Raw genomic sequence first — 19,787 nt, forward strand, 5'->3', positions numbered from 1 at the left:
CAGGTTCCTTCATTAACATTTTAAATAAGTGGCTAAAAAAACTCCTCTGGAGGTTGTTTTTGAAAGCAGGAAAAAGAAAAACACACACTACCTGAAATGATTTTACTAATTTTTGAGTGACTCAATTGAAAGTCAGTGTTGCATACACAATTTCCTCATGCTGAGCCAGCTTGAAATAAGACTTGATAAAAGGCACGGCCCTCAGAAGCAGGCGGTGCCACTGTGGACAGTGTACACTATGGTGTGAGGGTATGCACAGGCGAGCGTAAGTGTGTTTACTCATACACACAGATAAACAGAAAGGACACTGGGCTTCGTGCTGGCAAAGGTTATGATGCTGCTGTAGCTTGTTATGGGCCCCGGGCAGTGTCAGATGGGAAATGCTTTGATGGCATGTTGTTCAATGTATATAATGGGGTCTTTCATGGCCCGAGGACCCACTATGAGCACTCCACCCACTGTGGTGGAGAACACGGCTGGAGTCATCACAGCCCAGGTCTTTATTGAAAGGCAGTGTTGACCCAGAAGGCTTGTGTAGAACCCATTTGGCCAGGTCTGGACCATGTCTGTCCATCTGACCTGCCTTGGCTGCACAGAGAGACCCAGACCCAAAAGGTCCAGACTCAAGAGGAAACTGAATGATGTTTACCATTACACCAGGTTTCATTTATTTTTTCTATATGATCATAAGGACTGTATTACTAGTATGCTTAAAAATGCTATTTACAGTCTGTTCCCTTTTATAAGATGAAAGATTAATAAAGAACAAAAAATTGCCTGTAGTAAAACCATGCCTGAGGCCAAGAGTGGTGGCTCATGCATGTAATCCCAGCACTTTTGGAGCCAAGATGGGAAGATCACCTGAGGTCAGGAGTTCAAGACCAGCCTGGACAACATGGCGAAACCCCAGCTCTACAAAATACAAAAAAAAAAAAAAGAAAAAAGAAAAAAAATAGCTGGGCATGATGGTGGGTGCCTGTCATTCCAGCTACTTGGGTGGCTGAGACAGGAGAATCGCTTGAACCTGGGAGGTGGAGGTTGCAGTGAGCCGAGATTGCACCATTGCCCTCCAGCATGGGTGAAAGAGAGAGAGAGGGAGGGAAGGGGGGGGAGAGAAAGAAAGAAGGAAAGAAAGAAAAAAGGAAGGAAGGAAAGAAAGAAAGACAGACATGCCTGAAGGGCACTGTGTGGTCATCACTTCAGAAGGTTGACACTCACCTGGAGGTCATGAAATCTGTCCATTAGTCCAGTGATGGGTTGAGCACTGAGCTCTGAGCTCACACACTGGGGCATGTGCCACTGCTCTGACTCACTCCTTTAAAGAGGAAAATACAATTGAGCATTCTAATATCAAATATTTCATCACAGGATTTAAAAACAAATAATCATTCAAGGGAAATTCATCTTTAAAACCCTTTCCTGATGTAGCAGTTCGAAATCATAGGGATTACGAACTTGAGCCACTGAGCCTAGACTGACTGATGTATTCTACCAATAAGCTATGTACATAAACTCATGTCTTCCCACTTCTCAGAACCATGAAATCAATCATTCCTCCCTTTCTTTCATTTATTTTTATTGTTTCTTAACAATACTAGAAGCCAAATTCATTCTTTTCTTAAACCACTTTTATTCATTATATGACTTCCTAAAACACCCGAAGAAAGGTTATTATTCATCATTTCTTCAATATACAAATATACACCCTTTGATATCGGACAACCTACATGAGAGTCATTGGAAATTATGGTGATTATCTTTCACAACACACAATATTATGTGTCTTTAAATTTTGCTAATTTTTATGGAGGCCTGTAGTTCAACTTATGGATTAATTTTTATTATTCTGAGGACTAATAAAAGTAATCGCTTTTTCATATTTGTCCAGATATTTTATGCCTCCAATTTTATGAAGTGCTTGTTCAAATATTTTCCCAATTTTATATTTGGTTCATTTTCTTTTATTTATTACATTCATTAATCAGCTGTATTGTATTTTATTGCATATATGTTGGGATAAATATTTTTCTCCACTCTTGGTTTGCATTTTGATTCTTGGATGGCATATTTTGAAACATAGAAGTCATCATTTTTGATATAAACTAACTAAATTTTTCTTCTTAATTCTTACTTTTTTGTCCTGGTTAGGAAATCTTTCTGTGTGAGAATATTTTATTGTGTTCCCTTCACCTTCAGAACATGAATCCATGTGGAAATGCACTGTGTATGTTTTGAGGTAAGGGTCAGTATTCAGTTATGTCCATTTGAATATTTAATTGATCCAACATTGTCCTCATCCCCTTGTAAATTTCACTGTAGAACAGCACTCTAATAATGCATGAGCATTTGTATATGAGATTTACAAAGATAAGCACAGCATAGGAGGTTAAATAAGATTACCTCAAAGTATAGGTTCATAAATAAAACACATGGATAAGTATAATTCTGTTAGATGAAGAGAAAGAAAATATTTCCAGGTTACCATTGAGTCTTTTTACTCCAAGTTTTTTCATGAAGCCCAAGGTCTCTACTTTCTTCCATTGATTTTAACTTCATTTAGACAACTCTCTCATCTATTATTTCACTTTGTGACATTCAGAAATAATTAAAAACCAGAGAATATATTCTATGCCATACAACATGGGTAACGATTTTCCAAAAATGATTAAAAAAGGAACCAATACACGTGGTTTTCGTGTTTTCACCATATTTAATAGAAACACTATAAATGAGTTTTGATGACATTAGAATGCAACTAAAGACATTAAATATAACTTATTTGTCCTGTTTGATGAGGTGCAAAAAAGAGGGCTTTCTGGGATAAACAGTTTCCCAGAGCATATAGACACATTTCTGACTTTTCTCTCATCAGAAGTGACTACAGCAAAAGATAGGCCTGAGAGGAGGTGAGAAGGAGCAATTAGGGATGGTGTATATCAGGGAACTTTGATCAACATCAACAAAGCTCATGGTTCTACCTTCACAATCCAGGAATAATCCTACTGTGCTGGTAGGTCTTGGAACATATAGTACCACAAGCGGGGAGGTGGTAAAGAGACTGCAGTGAGTGTCCTCCTTAACACATCCAAGAAGAAAGAGTCCCTCCTCTCCATCTATCTTGTCATTCTGTCTCTTCTCTTTCCAATAATTGTTACAGACACCAAAAGCCCAATTCCAAGAGTCCCCCACGTGAACCACCCAATAATATTTGCCAAATGTGAAAGCCCGAGCCCCCCATATAAGAAAACATTCAGACTTTGCAGTGTTATGGGGATCATCTTGAGGGTCACATCCAACATTCATGCTTCTCAAATCTCCATACAGGAAGATATGACGGCTCTTTCAGGCTGCAGAGTAAAATCAACTGCAAAAATAATTTTTAAAAAATATAGATACATGTAGCTAATAGAAATTAGAATTCTTGAGGGAAACGTTGTTCTACCAAGAATTTACTTTACCGAGAAATGTGAAGTTACAAGGACAGGAGAATTGTGACTACAACATTTAATAAAGTATAAGGATGATTAATATTCTCCATACGAAGAACAAAACCCTAAAAAAAGACATTGAAAATTTATTGAAAACTTAAAAATTAGAGAGTGAAATATAAGACCAACCTGTTTTAATCCAATCTCCAATGTAAGAGTGAAATATTTTATGCCCTGAATGCCCTTTAGCTATCGAGGTCATTATTATTAAAGTATTTCTTGTTCTTAAATACTAGTGATATAATTTTGGCAAGAATGGGAAGATTTTAGCTTACTCAAGCACTGCTCTAGATAACTGGATAAAAGTCCATATGTTCAAATTATAAGTGGTAACTTAAGGCAGATTTTTGCAAAATCTTTTACCAGTCACTCTGCGGACGTCCCTGCTAGCTCTAGACTGAAACCAAATTTTAGATTTTACACGTAGCTCTTCATGTTGTAACTAAACTGAAATTATCATTTTTATTTTTACTTCCTATTTACATAATAATTTCTTCTTTCTTTTTACATGTTCAGTCAAAATTTTACATTATATCAATAATATATATTTATCGTAAGAAAATACAAATACTCCAACAAACTGCAGTGAACTCTATTCCCCAATGAAATGTGTTTAACAATTCAAATGAAATACAGTAAAGAAATGTAAAATTTTTATGTAACCTTGGATTATTAAGCTTCCTTCTGAGCATTGTTCCATTTATTCAATTTTTTATTTCTTACGTCATTCCATTTACCCAATATATAACTCTAAACATGTGAGCCCAGAACATATTTGTTTTTCACTATGTTTTACTCTTCATGTTATAAATTGGACTATAAATAGAAACAAAGATATAAAAGGGTTGCATAGTCGTATGGTTCACTTCCTGCTGAAATGAAATAAAGATTTGATGAAGGGTCAAATATTACCCGCATGATTCTAACAAGAAGTAATACACTGTGGGAATTCTGCCAATGGGCTGACACTTACCTCTGAATCCATTGAGCCTGTCCAGCAGTCCAGTGATGGGCTCTGCACTGAGCTCTGGATTCGCAGGCTCAGACACTTGCAGCAGCAGGGACTCATACCTGCAAGGAGAAAGATACAGTTACCACATCTACAGCCAAAAAAACACATAAAAATCACCACTTTTATTTAAAAGACATTTCATGAGAATCCCTTTAACCCACACATTTGCTAATTCCAAAATTATCATTTTCCTTTTCCAATTCATTCTTACTCACAGTTGCTGATTTTCAAGCACGATGGAAAAGTCTATCTGAGTGAGAATTCATTTGGATCTTTCTTCGTATTGCTCCAAATTAGTAAGGATCATTAGTCTTAAGACTAGGAGAATATTCAAAAATGAAATTCTGGGTTCCAGACCTCACCAGAAATTCCTGAAATCACTGTCTGGAAAAGTGGGGTTATTTTTAAGTCTGCTGCATCTGTTGCTTCTTTCTCAAGGCCAGGGTGTTTAAACTTGCACCAGGCAGGGAGACCTGCCTTTTATAGTTGAGGTTTTCTGGAGGCCTATACGGTTCAAACATTCCAAATAGTTTGTTTCATCCATTTTTCAGAATGATATATTTAAATATAAACTAGAAATCATCAACACTTTTCACTGCTAAAATACTTTCCCCTTTTCTCTCTGGCTTCCCCTGGTTGACTTTGTAGCCATGTAGTAAATGTAATATTTTCTCTTTCAAATATGAAGGCTTTTGAGCAATAAAAAGGAAATTAGGAATAGAGATGCTCACTTCCTTTATTTTTCTTTCATTTATTTATTTTTTGTTTTCTTTCTTATTTATTTATTTATTTATTTTTGGTTTTGCAGAACTTTCATTGAACTGCTTAATAAAATCACTGAGTATGGCAACAAAATAGATGACTACATGGGGTGGGGGATGGAGAAAGTACAACCAGCACAAGGCAGTATCACTATCTGAATCAATTATACCTTCAATATCAAAGTTCCTGCTTGATATTTGTGGAAACTGAAAGCATCTGCTAAAATCTTGGTATGCACTCACCTGTGTAATATGTCTCCAAAAGCCTGTAAAAAAAAAAAAATAGAAAGGCTTAATGCTTTCCACAAGATGCAGTGTTCCACTAAGTTCAGTGTGAGATTTGGAGACAGTTTCTGAAGATATTATTTTCCTACAGTGTTCCCTCCTGGAAAGCCTTTTCTGTTTCTTTTGTCATGAAAATCCCAGTCTATCATATGTCATGAATTAATGTCCTGATAAAGTCTGTCTTGAAGACATTCTCTTTACAAGTGAAGGAAGAGGAGGCCCACAGAGTCTATGCTCTGTGGTAACCATAAAGAAGCTACTCAGTCATCATCCCTAAGCCCTGTTACCAAAATGAGTGGACCCCAAAATAATACTAGTGTGATCCTAGATTCCCAAACTTCTCCATCATGCCATGTCTCCAAATTAGCCTAAATGCCAATGAATCACTTCTCATTTTATTCACTTTCAAAAATCCTAAATAAATCACTGACTTTTGATGGGAAATATTTCTTGGGGCTGTCTGTTACCCTGGCCATTCTACAAAATTTTGTTGCTGGTGGATAAAGTAGGAGGGACCTTCGGTCTAGTAGAATCACTAGGAGAGGCTATACCCTCCCAACCAAGTAGCATTAGTTATCGAATCGTATTTTTGGAAACAAATCATGGAAGTGAAGGGGGAGACGGATTTCAGGAGAGAGGAAAAACACCCATGCATGTGAATGTTCAACATCATGATACCCCGCAGTCAGTCTGTACCTGGAGTAGCTCCACATCTGCTTTATGGCACATTTGCCTCAGATCCTCATACATTCCTCTTAAAAGCTCCCTGGAATGTTCCATTCTGGCTTTGCTTTCATTGAGTTGCTGAAAAATGTCCTCGCCCTCCTTTCGCAGCCTCTCCAAGTGTTGTTGCTCTTCTTCATGGAGAAATGCAGGCATCTTCTGATATTCAGCTCTGATTGCTTCTATCCTTAAACTCACACAATGCTGCAGTGACAATTAGTCAAAAGAGAAATGTTTTATCTATCTTCTCTTGAATTTCACTGATTTCTCTTAGCATTTTGAACACCCAATATTTTAATCCTCAATCTTGTCAGTTCTCAGATTCCACAAAATTTTATTCCTTTCCTTTTTTTTCTGTACTAATATCAACATAGTTGTTTCTGCCCAGTTACATTTGCTTGATTAATGATAAAATATTTTCTAAGATAGTTATATAAAAATGGATTTCTCTCTTCCACACTACGTTTATAGAAAGAAAACACAGTTCTTGCTTAAGAATCGAACTATCGAGTTATATTGACTAGGAAAAAACCATTATTTTTGTTTTGGAGAATTGGAGCAAGTTATGTAAAACCATTATATGAGAAATGATGACATGACCACAGACTAGCATTTTCAACTCAATGCATTTCACCCAGCATAACATATTCTAATAAGGTTTCATTTATTCTCTTCCAAACTCACTGTAATTGGCAACATGGACTTCTTTGTGGTTCCTCAAACCCCCAAATAAATGCAAATTAAATATTACTACACATACTGTTTTCTATACCTATAATTATTTTCATATATATATACATATTTCTCATATATTTAGTCATATATATATTTCTCAAATATAGGTATATATGGATATATGAGGAATATATATGTGTATCTGTGAGTGTATATATATATATTCCTCATGTATATCCATATATATATACCAACACCCAGATACACATATATATTCATATATTTATGAGGAAGAGGATGGCAAACAGGAGGATATATATATTTCCTCCTGATCAAGATTTTGTTTCAGTGTGAATTTTTCCATGAGCCTTTTTTCTGACCACCCTATTTAAAACTCAAACCTTCATCCCCAGTCCCTGGCCTCTGTTCTCCTTTTGTACTTTCCTGCTTGATTATTCTCCACAGACACTACTACACTCTAACACATCATGTACTTCACATATCTGCATGGTGACCATTTGCTTTTCTCATTTCCATTGCAAGATTTGTGTGTTCTTTCTTCTTTACTCCTTAATTTTCTAAGTTGATATTTGACATAGACTAGCTACTCATAAAATATCTTTCAATGAATTAATATTAGAATAAATTAATGAATTAATATTAGATATCATACCCTCAATATAAACATCCACAAAGAGAAAATCATTTCTAGAATTCTTCTCAAGTCCTTAGAGTTCTCCTTATTATTAAATACTAGTTCCCATATTTCTCACATATTTATGTCTTCATCAAGACACAAATCTACATTTCTCACCACTTTTCCCATTATGGGTTATGACTTATTCAATATTAATTAGTTCTGATACTTAATTTCATGCTTTCCCTAAGTTTGCGCTCTTGCTCCTTCTGCCTGAAATTTAGCTCACATTTCAATATACTTGCCCACCAGGATTCAAATTCATACTGACTCAGCCTTAGAAGGGTCACCTGAAATTTCCATGACTGACAAATAACTCTTGTGTCCAGAATTTATCCGGGCAGCCCATTGGGAACTGTGAAATGGCCCAGTTTCTTGTATTTGTTGGGGTATTGCTATAGGTTTGTATGGAAACAGATGAGCATGCTTGGGTAACATCTGTGGTCTGAATAGAAATCCTACCAAAGAGTCACACTAACTTACACAAAAAATTAGGGTGTTTTTTTCTCAAGTGTTTTTTCCTTGTTTATTGAATTCCAGAAACATTATGGGTTGAAATCAAGTTCCTATTTTAAAACTCACCCATTTGTTCACTATAAGTTCCTGGAGAAGGCAGAGTAATATGGTACTAACCTTCCAGCATCTGGTTCTGGTGGTTTCCATGTTCAGGTTTCTGTGATTTTCACAAGATTTTTCCCATAAAGACTGCATTTTTTTTAGGAGCTCCTCCTGCAAAAGAGCCATGAATTGAAGCACAAGTGAAGACAATAAAGTATCATTCACACTCTGATATACGAAGGACCCAAAATGAGAGAAGAATTAGCCCACAGAAAATAGAGTTTGCTTTGTTTCTCCTCATGTTTGTCAAATCTGAGAGGTGTGAAGTCATGTAACCTCATAACAGACATGCTTAAAGGGACACAGAGATGGCATCATCCAATCTCCAAGGAAATAGACTTAAAAGAATTTCATGTGTCCTGTATAGAAATAGATCTTCAGAGGCATCACTTACCCTGTGTTTCTCAGCAGCCCACTCAGTGGGACAGTGTCTGTGATTCCAGTGCTCCTGAGAGTTGGAGCACAGCAGACAGAGCAGGCTTTTGTCCACTTCACAGAACATCTTCTTTGTCTCTCTGTGCGTCCCACATATTGGCTCCTCAGAGCTAAGGAATTGCCGGGGGCTGGCTTTTCTGGCAATGGAAGCCATGTTCTTCAAACAAATGTTAATTTTGAGGTTTCTCTGTCGTGTTGTCTTCTTGCATGTAGAGCACTGAGCAAGAACTGCCGTGTCTTGCCAGTTGAGGTAGAAACAGGGCCGGCAAAAGCTGTGCCCACAGTCTATGGTGACTGGGTCTATGAAGTAGTTCATGCAGATGGGACAGGTGAGTTCCCTCTGGAAGACTTGCAAGATTCCAGAATTCATGTTTCTGAAGAAGAAAGAGCAGCATGTCATTTTGGGGTCTGGGTTGGTGAAAACCTGTGAACATGTGGTGATATGTGATAACTATATTTTCTTCTTGACAGTGCTCATTAAAGCGGAACAAACGATTTCCTCTGTAACAAAAATGAAAAATTCATACACAAAGAGAGACTTTAGGCTTTATAGCAGACACTACTGACTAGATGACTCACAACCTCTTCTACTCCTAGTTCCTGCCCATAACATAATGCAAATCTGTTCAAAAACCTATTCCCTGGATGTCGATATGAAACTCGGGTTTTAACCTTAAGTGGTCTAGAATAAAACATGGTTGTCCCTATTTCTCTTTCAAATAACTACTGAATGACTATGGGAGAGGAGTAGAAAATCTACATTGGGTAACAAAACATGAGAAGATGGTCAGAGGGCGCTATGACATATTTTTAGAGAGAGGGACCCAGAAGCTGGCTCTTTAAAACAAAAACAACCCCAAAACAAACCAACCCACCAGATAAACAAAAGGACAGCAATTAAACCAGTCTAGGATCACTAGGAGATAAAATAAATAATGAAAAATATTGGGTTTATTTTTCTTATGGCTTAAATTAACTTCTTCTTTGGGCTACTCAAACCATGAACTGCCATATAGTCAGTTTTTTAAAAACTGAAATATATATAATTATATTAATATGGTATTATGGTTAATTTTAGGTGTTGACTTGACTGGATTAAATAATACATGGAGAATTAGTAAAGCATTATTTCTGGGTGAGTCTGTGAAGGTGTTTCCAGAGAGACATGTAAGTTGTTGAGCTAAGTGGGGAACAGCAGCCCACAATGTGGGTGGACACTATCCAACCAGCTGGTAGGTCAGACTGAAGATAAAGGGCAGATAGAAGGCAGTTTCCTCTCTCTCTCCTGAAGCTGATTCTAACTCAGCCAGGATATTGATATCTCCAGGACACTAGCTTAATGACAGCCTATGTTCAACTTCTCAGACTCCATAATCAAGGGAACAAATTCCCCTAGTGGACTTCCTCTCCCGTACAGTGTCATGTGTAGAGTGAGGACAGATATATGATCTGAGGGACACATTAGACAGTTTCGTTATTGTTTGAACATCATAGGGTATACTTACACAAACCTAGATGGTATAGTCTATTACACACCTATGGTATACAGTATAGCATATTGTTCCTAGGCTACAAACCTGTATGGTATATGATAGGCAATTGCACCACAATTCTAAGTATTTTTGTATATATATATATAGAGAGAGAGAGAGAGAGAGAGAGAGATAGAGAGAGAGAGTTATGTATACATCCTATGGTTCTGTCTCTCTGGAGAACCCTGACCAATACAAACTGTAATCTTTGCTTTGGCAGTTTGAAGTCCTTTACCTTACTCTCTTTTACTAAACGCTGCTGAATTTAAGTGCCAAAAGTGAAAATTTAAGAATTGCAAATATTTTTCAGAGGTCATCTGAGCCATTTCAAGGAATTTTTCACAGTTTCACCTGAGGTAAGCCTCAATTAAAATGACAACTAGTATCAAGTATCAAATCATTCCTTATACAGTTATCTGCTAAACAATTGTGTTTTGAGTTCTAAGCTAGGGTATTTTGGAGAGCATTCTTATTTCCTTTAGTATCACCATTTTTAATTCATTATTCCCTCAGTAACTTAAAATCATGTCTAAGAGCTTAAGGTTATGAAAGCACAACATTTACAGTATTCAATAATTATCCTTTTTTACTTAATTAAGTGTACCAATATTAGTACATGCAGTACATATATATGTTTTAATGTGAATTCCATATATTCATGATGCATACAAATCTATTGCAACAAACACTAGATATCTAAAATTTTTCAAAAATATATTAAACACTTTTGGAACACACAAAATGACAACAATTAATAACCTCATGTCATAAAATGAATAGCAATAATATGAGTTACAAATAAGATCATTAAGTAAGTTTAGACAGTTAGATATTTTTATCACTGTAATTTACTATTTTAAAGGAAGAGAGAAATAATTTTCTCCATATAAGTTACACTCACCCCAAGGTTCTATGAATGTTTCCTGCAGTAATTCTTCCAAGAAAAAATTCTTTTAAGTACTCCCCAAGATCAGGAGCTCATTCCCTGCAGAGCTGACTTTCAGAGGTCAACTGAATGCAGTTAACTCTAAGTGCTGTCCTCCTCTGGATAAATATGAGCTTGTCTTTTCTACATCCTTTTATGTGAATCTTTGAAGACCGCACCCACCTCTTTAGTGATATTTATGGTATTAAGAAAGGTGGAGACAGAGACGATTAGATTTATGCAATATTTAGTACACACCTTTTCATCACTGATTAAATTAGCATCACACTGTCATTGTAAAAACCACTGCCTGAATGAGGCATATCAATCATCAATCTTATCAGAGTAAACATATACTAGATATTAACTAAAATTGATTAATACTGTTTCTTGAGTTTCTTCCAAGGCACAAGCATTCTTCTAAGTGCACATTTATTTATTTACTTATACCAAAGAAAGTTTCCCCCTCTGGAGTGCCGTGGCACAATCTTAGCTCACCGCAGCCTTGAATTCCAGGGCTCAAGTAATCCTCCCACTTCAGCTTTCAAAGTAAAAAAGACTAGAGGTTTATGCCATTGCACCAGCTAATTTTTCACTTATTCATCAAAAATATTTTTAAAATTCTTAGGTGATTACATGAGTTACAGTGACCAGCTGGATTAGAATTAGATTGGGTTTAAAACGATGAAAGAATCCGGGAGAGGGGGCAGAGTGTAGGTTGTTAATTAGCACATGGATCAAAGGAGAGCGCTGATGTGTTTAGAAGCCACAACATTGACAGAATAAAAGCCAGAACTAACAATCCAATTGTAAATTTCTTTACTGTGGTATTTTCTGCCATTTCTGCTCCATAAGACACACTTTAACCACTTTGTCGTGGTATCTGCAGTATTCTATTTTAGTCCAAATAACATTTTCTCTCTAATGCATTCTGTTTCTCTCTCCTTCTTCTTCCCTCCCTTCTTCCTTCCAGCTGTATTTTTTCACGAGAGAACGCTAGTAGAATGTTCTCCCAAATTTCAGATTTCAGATACGCATCTGTAAAATGACATTATGGAGACACATTTTAGTTGCTACTGAATACTTTGTTGTTTTCACAAGTTCACAGCATTACTACTGTCCTCCAAAAAATGGTTTCCCATTTCCACAGCTAATCTCATCATTGACTCTGCCATCCAAATTTATTCTATGCCACTCTGGAAGAAACTGGAAAAATACTTAAAATACATTTTAAGTATTCATCATGCACATGTATTCTATTGTATTTTATATATGTTCAGGTGAATATCTTTCTTCACTAATGGTTTGCATTTCAATTCTTGTGTCATGATTTTTGAAACACAGATGTCATCATTAATATAAACCATCTAATTTTTTTTAATTGTTAATTTTTGTCCTGGTTAAGAAATCCTTATGAGAATATAGTATCATGTTCCCCTTACCTTCAGGACTTGAATCTATTTGGAAATGACTGTGTGTGTTTTGAGGTAGGAGTCAATATTTAGTTACTTTTTTAAACAAAATTCAATTAATCCAGCATTGTTCTGACCATCTTGTGTATTTCAATGTAGAAGAGCACACTAATAATGCAGGATTATTTATATATGTGGTAAGAATCCCAAAGTGAAGCCCAGAAGGTCAAATGGTGTTAACTAAAAGGATAGATTAGTACGATGAAACATGATGGATAAGTGTAATATAGTTAGATAAAGAGAAAGAAAAACTACATTTCCCAGTTATCCTTAAGACTTCACTCCAAGTTTTTGCATGAAGCAAAAGATCTGGACTCTCTTTCATTGATTTTAACTCCATTCAGACATGTCTGTCATCTATTATTTCACTCAGTGGCAGTCCGAAATAAAGAAAAAAAAAACAGAATATATTCCATGCCATGATCATGAATAATGATTTTTCAAAAATTAGTAAAGAACCAATACATATACTTTTAGTGTTTTTATCATTTTTAATAGTAACACAATAAATGAGTATTAATAACATTAGGAGGCAATTCAAGACATAAAATAGAACTTATTTGTCCTGTTTGATAAGGCACAAGGAAAGGGCTTCCTGGAATAAAGGGGTTCTCGCAGCAGATGAACACATTTCTGATTTATCTCTGGTCAGAGGTGAATACAGCAAAAGATAGGCCTGAGAGGAGATGAGAAGGAGTAATTAGGGATGGTGTATATAAGGCGGCTTTGATTAACATCAACGAAGCTCACAGTTCTAGCTTCACAATCCAGGAATAATCCTATGCAGCTGGTAGGTCTTGGGATATAATGCAGTGTAAGTGGGGAGGTGGTAAAGAGACTGCACTGAATGTCATTCTTGACACATCGAAGAATCAAGAGTCCCTCCTCTCCTTATATACTGTCATTCTGATTCTTCCCCTTCCAATACTCATAACAGACACCAAAAGCCCAATTCCAAGAGTCCCCCACATGGACCTCCCAGTAATATTTGCCGGAGGTGAAAGTCTGAGCACCCCATGCAAGAAAACTTGTAGGTGTTGCAGTGATATGGGGCGCATTTTGACGGTCACATCCAATACACATGCTTCTCAAATTTCCGCATCGAAAGATATGACTGTTGGCTCATCATGATGCGGAGTAATATCCACTGCAAAAATAAATAAATAAATAAATAAAAGACAAAGAAACAAAACATGCATAGACGTGTCAATAAGCAAAAATTGTTCTATTAAGAAGTTAATTTACCAGGAAATGTAAAGTCACAAGGAAAATTTTGCTTGTAACTTCTAATAAAGCATAGAGATGATTAATTTTATCTACAAGACAAACAAAACACTAACCACAAGTATTAAAAATGTTTTGAAAACTTACATATTGAGAGCCAAATGTAAGACCAATTTCTTTCAATCCAATTTTCAAAGCAAAATTTGCACATTATATGCCCTAAATACTATGTTGTTATCAAGATCATTATTTAGAAATGTTTCTTATTCTTAAAAACTAGTGCTATCAAAGAATGTGAAGATTTTCAGTTACTCAAGTACTGCTCTTGATGACTGGATAAAAATCCATAAGTACATATCATAAGTGACAATTTAAACAGATTTCTGCAAAATCTTTTACCAGTCTCTCTGTGGTCCTCCATGCTAGCTCGCGGTTATAGCTGGATTTTAAACTTAACCTGTAGCTTTTCATATTGAAATTAAACTGAACTTCTTTTTGTTTGTAATTTTACTTGTATTCACAAAATGATTTCTTCTTTTTATGTTTGCCCATTAACTATTTTTTTTTGCAATATATGATACATATCCATTTAGAAAATTTAAAAACCCCAGCAATCCCCAGTAAACCATAATCCCCAAAAAACAGTTCTTAGCTGTTCAAATGAATACACTAAGGAAAGGTAAAATTTTGTATTAAACATTAAATAACTCACCTTCATTCTGGGCATTGTTCCATTTGCTCCTTTTTTAAATTTGCTACACTACTCCTTTTTCCCATTACATTACTCAGTACTTATGAGGTCATAATGTATTTGTTTTTCGCTATCTTTCAGACTTAATGCTATAAATCTGACTATACAGACACAGATACAAAAGGGTTGCATGATTATATTGTTCACTTATATCTATAAAGTAGTAAAATATTTGATAGAGGGTGAAATATTACCTATGTGATCCTAACAATAATAATCTTTAGATAGTGGAAGTGCTGCCTATGGGTGGAGACTTACCTCAGAATTGGCTGAGCCTGTCCCTCAGTCCAGTGTCGGGCCCTGCCTTGAGCTCTAGATTCAGAGGCTGGGGCATGTGCAGCAGCACGGACTCACTCCTGCAAGGAAAAACCTGCAGTTACAACATCTACAGCCATAAAATAAATAAAAATCACTACTTGTATTTTAAAGATATTTCGTGAGAATCCTTTGAACCCACAAATTTGATAATTCAAAAATTATTCCTTCCTTTTTGAAATTAAATTCTATTTACAGTTTCTGAATTTTAAAGCATAGTGCGAGAGTCTGAGTCAGAATTCAGTCTGATCTTTCTTATTTTTTGCCCCAAATGGGTAAGGTTCCTTAGCCTTATGGCCTTGAGAATATTTAGAAAGGAAATTCTGCGTTCCAATTCTTGGCAGACTCCCCTGACATCTTTGTCTGAAATAGCGGGGTTCTGGGGAGACTGCTGCATCTGCTGCTTCCTTTTCAAGATAAAGAATGTGAAACTTGTTCTAGGCAGCTAGACCTGCCTTTTAGAAACAAGCTTCCCTAGGGACTTATACAGTTCTAACACTCCACAGTTTTTTCAATCTATTTTTCAGAACTGTTAACTGATATGTATATAGGTATGAACAACAAATCATCAACTTTTTCACTGCTAAAATACTTCCCCCTCTTCTCTCCTGCTTCCTCTGGTGACTTTCTCACCATCCACAAAACAAAACTTCATCTTTCACCTGTGCAGGCTTTTAATCAATAAAACAAAATCAGGAATAAACATTTTTTTATTTCACTATTTATTTATTTATTTATTTATTATTCTTATCTTTTCTGTTGTGAGAGTGAAAGCAAATGGAAAGAAAAGGTAGTATCAATATCTTAATCATTTATGCCATGACTTTGGTAGAGACTGCTTTGATATTGGTGGAAACTGAAAGAATACATGCTAAAATACAGGTACACACTCACCTCTGTAATATGTCTCCAAAACCCTGTAAAAAAAAAAAAAAAGAAATATGTAGGCATTTCACAAGATGCGTCTTTCACTCAGTTGAGTGTGAAATTTGGAATCATTTTCTAAAGATATTATTTCCCTACCATCCGGAAAGCATTTTCTATTTCTTCTGTAATGAAAAACCCAGTTAGTCGTTTTGTCATTAATTAATGTCCTGGTAAAGTCTGAGTCTTGAAGACATTCTCTACAGAAGTGAATGGAGAAGAGGCCCAGAGAGTCTATGCTCTGTGGTAACTTCGAATAACCTACTTAGTCATCTTTCCCAGAACCTATTACTCAAATGAGTGGACCTCAAAATAATATTAATGTGAGCCTAGATACCCAAAACTTCTGATCTTGCCATGTCCTCAAATTAACCTAAATGTAAATGAATCACTCACTATTTTATACATGTTAAACAACCCAAAATATATTATTGACTTAGATGGGGAATAGTTATTGGAGCTGTTACCTTGACCATTCCAAAGTTTCGTGGCTGGTGGACAAAGTAGGAGGGACCTTTGGCCTAATAGAATCCCTTGGCGGGGCTATACTCTCCCAACAAAGTAGCATTAGTTATGCAAATGTGTTTTTGGAAACACATCATGGAAATAAAGGTAGGGAGATGGATTTCAGCCATGAGGAATATACTTACACATGTGAATAGTCAAAAACCTGAAACCACATTGTGAGTTTGTACCTGAAGTAGCTCCACATCTGGTTTATGGCACATTTCCTTCAGCTCCTCATACATTCCTCTTAAAATCGCCCTCCTGTGAGCCATTTTGGCTTTACTTAAATGAAGTTGATGAAAAATATCTTTCCACTTCTTTTTCATTATCTCCAAATTATGTTTTTCTTCTTCATGGTGAAATGCAGGCGTCTTCTCATACTCAGCTCTAATTGCTTCTAGCCTTACATTCACGTAATCCTGCAGTGATAATGGGTTAGTCAAAAGAGAAATGTATTTATTCATCTCCTACTAAATCTCACTGATTCTTTTCATCTCTCGAACTTCCAATAATTTAAACCCCAGTCTTGCTAGTTCTTAGAATCCACAAAATTTTGTTCCTTTCCTTTCTTTCTGTATAAAAATCAACATAGATGTATCTGACCAATTATATTAAATTTATTCAAGATAATGTGTTTTCTAAGGCAGTTGGAAATGAAAAAAACACAATTTGAATTTCACTATTCCAGCCAATATTTATGGAAAAGTAAGAACAGTTCATGCTTAAGAGTTGGAGTATAGAGCTATAGTTACTAGAATGGAAATAATTATTTCTATTTCTGAGATACGCAACAAGTTGCTTAAACTCATTATATGTGAAATAACCTTAGACTAGCATGTCCAGCTAAGTGCATTTCGCCCAGCAAAACCTATCCTAATAAGGCTGCACTTATGATTTGGCCATCTTTGTCTCCCTGAATTCATTTCCTTCCATTCTTTTTCTAAGTTATCCCATTCTGAAACATAGACTTCTTTGTGGTTCCTCGGGCCTCCAAATATACACAAACTCAAAATTACTGCATATGCTGGTCTCTCCAACTAGAATATTACACACACGCACACACACACACACATACATATATACACATTCATGGTCCATATATATATATATATATATATATATATATATATATATATATATATATACACATAAGCACATTCGTGTTCCCTCTCCTCTTCAAAATTTCGGTAAAATTGAATTTTTCAGTGAGGCTTTTTTATAACCACCCTATTTAAAAATCAGACACTAATCTCCAGTTTCTGGCCTCTATTGTCCTTTTCTACTTTCCTGCTTGATTATTCTCCAACAAAGAACCTACCACACCCAAACACGTCGTGTATTGCACATATTTGCATGTTGACCATTTTTCCTCTCTCATTTGGATTATATGATTTGTGAGGACAAAGATGCATTCTGTCTTCTATACTAGCAAATTTTCTAATTTAATATTCAACATAGACTAGGTTCTTATGAAACGCTTTTCAAAACACTAATATTAGCTATCATACCCTCAAAGTATACATCCACAAAGAGAAAATCATTTTTAATATTTCTCTGAAGTCCTTAGAGTTCTCCTTATATTTAGATGCTATTTCCCGTATTTCGGGCTTGTTTACCTGTCTCCCTCAAGACACAAATCCATATTTCTCAATTTTCTCATCATATGTTATCTATTATTCAGTATTAATTAGTTGAGATTCTTAATTTCATGGTTGCTCTAGATTTCCCCTGTCACTCTTTCTGCCTCAAATTTTCCATACAATTCCAAATACTACTTGTCCAGCAGCATTCAGATTAATGCTGACCCAGGCTGAGAAGATTCACTTGAGCTTTTCATGACTGCCAGATGAATCTTGTGCCCAGCATTTATCCAACCAGCACATATAGAATGCTGTGAGATGGCCCAGTTTCTTGTATCTTTTGGTGTATAGCTGCAGGTTTGTATGAAAACAAACCAGCATGCTTTGGGTGACTTCAGTAGTTTTCTTAGAAATCCTATATAACAGTCATACTATTGTATATAAGAAATGAGGTCACTTTTTCTCAATGTTTCCTTTTTTTTTATTGACTCCCAGAAACTTTAGAGTTTGATATGAAGTTCCTATTTTAAGAGTCACCCATTTTCCCACCATAAGTTCCTGGAGAATGTAGAAGTAGGGTAGTACAGGACTAACCTTCCAGTGGCTGATTCTGGTGCTTTCCATGTTCAGGTTTCTCTGATTTTCACAAGCTTTTTCCCATAAAGACTGCATTTTCTTTAAAAGCTTCTCCTGCAAAAGAGCCATAAATTGAAGCACCAGTGAAAACAATAAAGTAATATGCAGACCGTTTCATAGGGAGGGGGCCCAGAATGAGAGACAAATAAGTCCCTAGGAAATGGCATCTCTTCTATTTCCCTTCTTCTTCCTCAAATCTCCGAGGACTGAAGCTAAGAAGGCCCAGAAGTGAGCTGCTTAAAGGGACTCAGATTTGGCTTTACCCAATCTCCAAGAAAATAAACCCACAGGAATTTCATGTGTCATTTATAGAGATAGATCTTCAGAGGCATCACTTACCCGGTGTTCCTCAGCAGCCCACTCAACGGGACGGTGTCTGTGATCCCGGTGCTCCTGAGAGCTGGAGCACAGCAAACAGAGCAGGCTTTTGTCCACTTCACAGAACATCTTCTTTGTCTCCTTGTGAGTGCCACACATTTGCTCCTCAGAGCTCAGGATTAGCCAGAGACTGGCTTTTCTGGCAAGGAAAGCCATCTTCTTCAAACAAATGTTAGTTTTGAGGTTTCTCTGCCATGTTGTCTTCATGCATTCAAAGCACTGAGTAAGAATTGGGATGTCTTGCCAGTTGAAGTAGAAACAGGGCCTGCAAAAGCTGTGCCCACAGTCTATGGTGACCGGGTCTACGAAGTAGTTCATGCAGATGGGGCAGGTGAGTTCCCTCTGGAAGTCTTGCAAGATTCCAGAATTCATGTTTCTGAGGAAGAAAGAGCAACATGTCATTTTGGGGTCTGGGTTGATGAAAAGTTTCTGAACATGTGGAGATACCTGGTAGCCCTATTTTCTTCTCTTGACAGTATTCATTAAAGTACAGCACACTATTTATTCTGTAACAAAAATAAAAATCTCACACAGAGAGAGTCTCTCAGCTTTATAGTAGATGTTACTGACTAGATGACTCACAACCCTTTGTACTCTTGTTTCCTCTATGTAACATAATACCAATCTATTCAATTTCCCGTTTTCTGAATGTTGATCTGGAAATTGGGTTTGATTCTAAGTGACCTAGAATAAATTGTAGTTGTTCCTATTCTTCTTTCAGGTAACTGCTGAGTATGAAAAACTGGGGAAAACTACCTTGGCCAAGGAAATATGAGAAGATTGCTAGAGGGTTCTATGACATATTTTGAAAGACACAACAGTGGGGCAGCAAACCACCATGGCACATGT

At 36.2% G+C, this 19,787-nt stretch overlaps 2 pseudogenes; both read right to left on the reverse strand.

Moving 5' to 3' along the window:
* Positions 1-2,868: 2,868 nt before the first annotated feature.
* Positions 2,869-9,064, reverse strand: LOC100437044 (tripartite motif-containing protein 51-like; annotated as a pseudogene).
* Positions 9,065-13,160: 4,096 nt separating this feature from the next.
* Positions 13,161-19,310, reverse strand: LOC100446350 (tripartite motif-containing protein 49D-like; annotated as a pseudogene).
* Positions 19,311-19,787: the final 477 nt, after the last annotated feature.

The sequence above is a fragment of the Pongo abelii genome, chromosome 9 (assembly GCF_028885655.2).
Source record: "Pongo abelii isolate AG06213 chromosome 9, NHGRI_mPonAbe1-v2.0_pri, whole genome shotgun sequence".
In the NCBI taxonomy this organism is placed as follows: Eukaryota; Metazoa; Chordata; class Mammalia; order Primates; family Hominidae; genus Pongo; species Pongo abelii.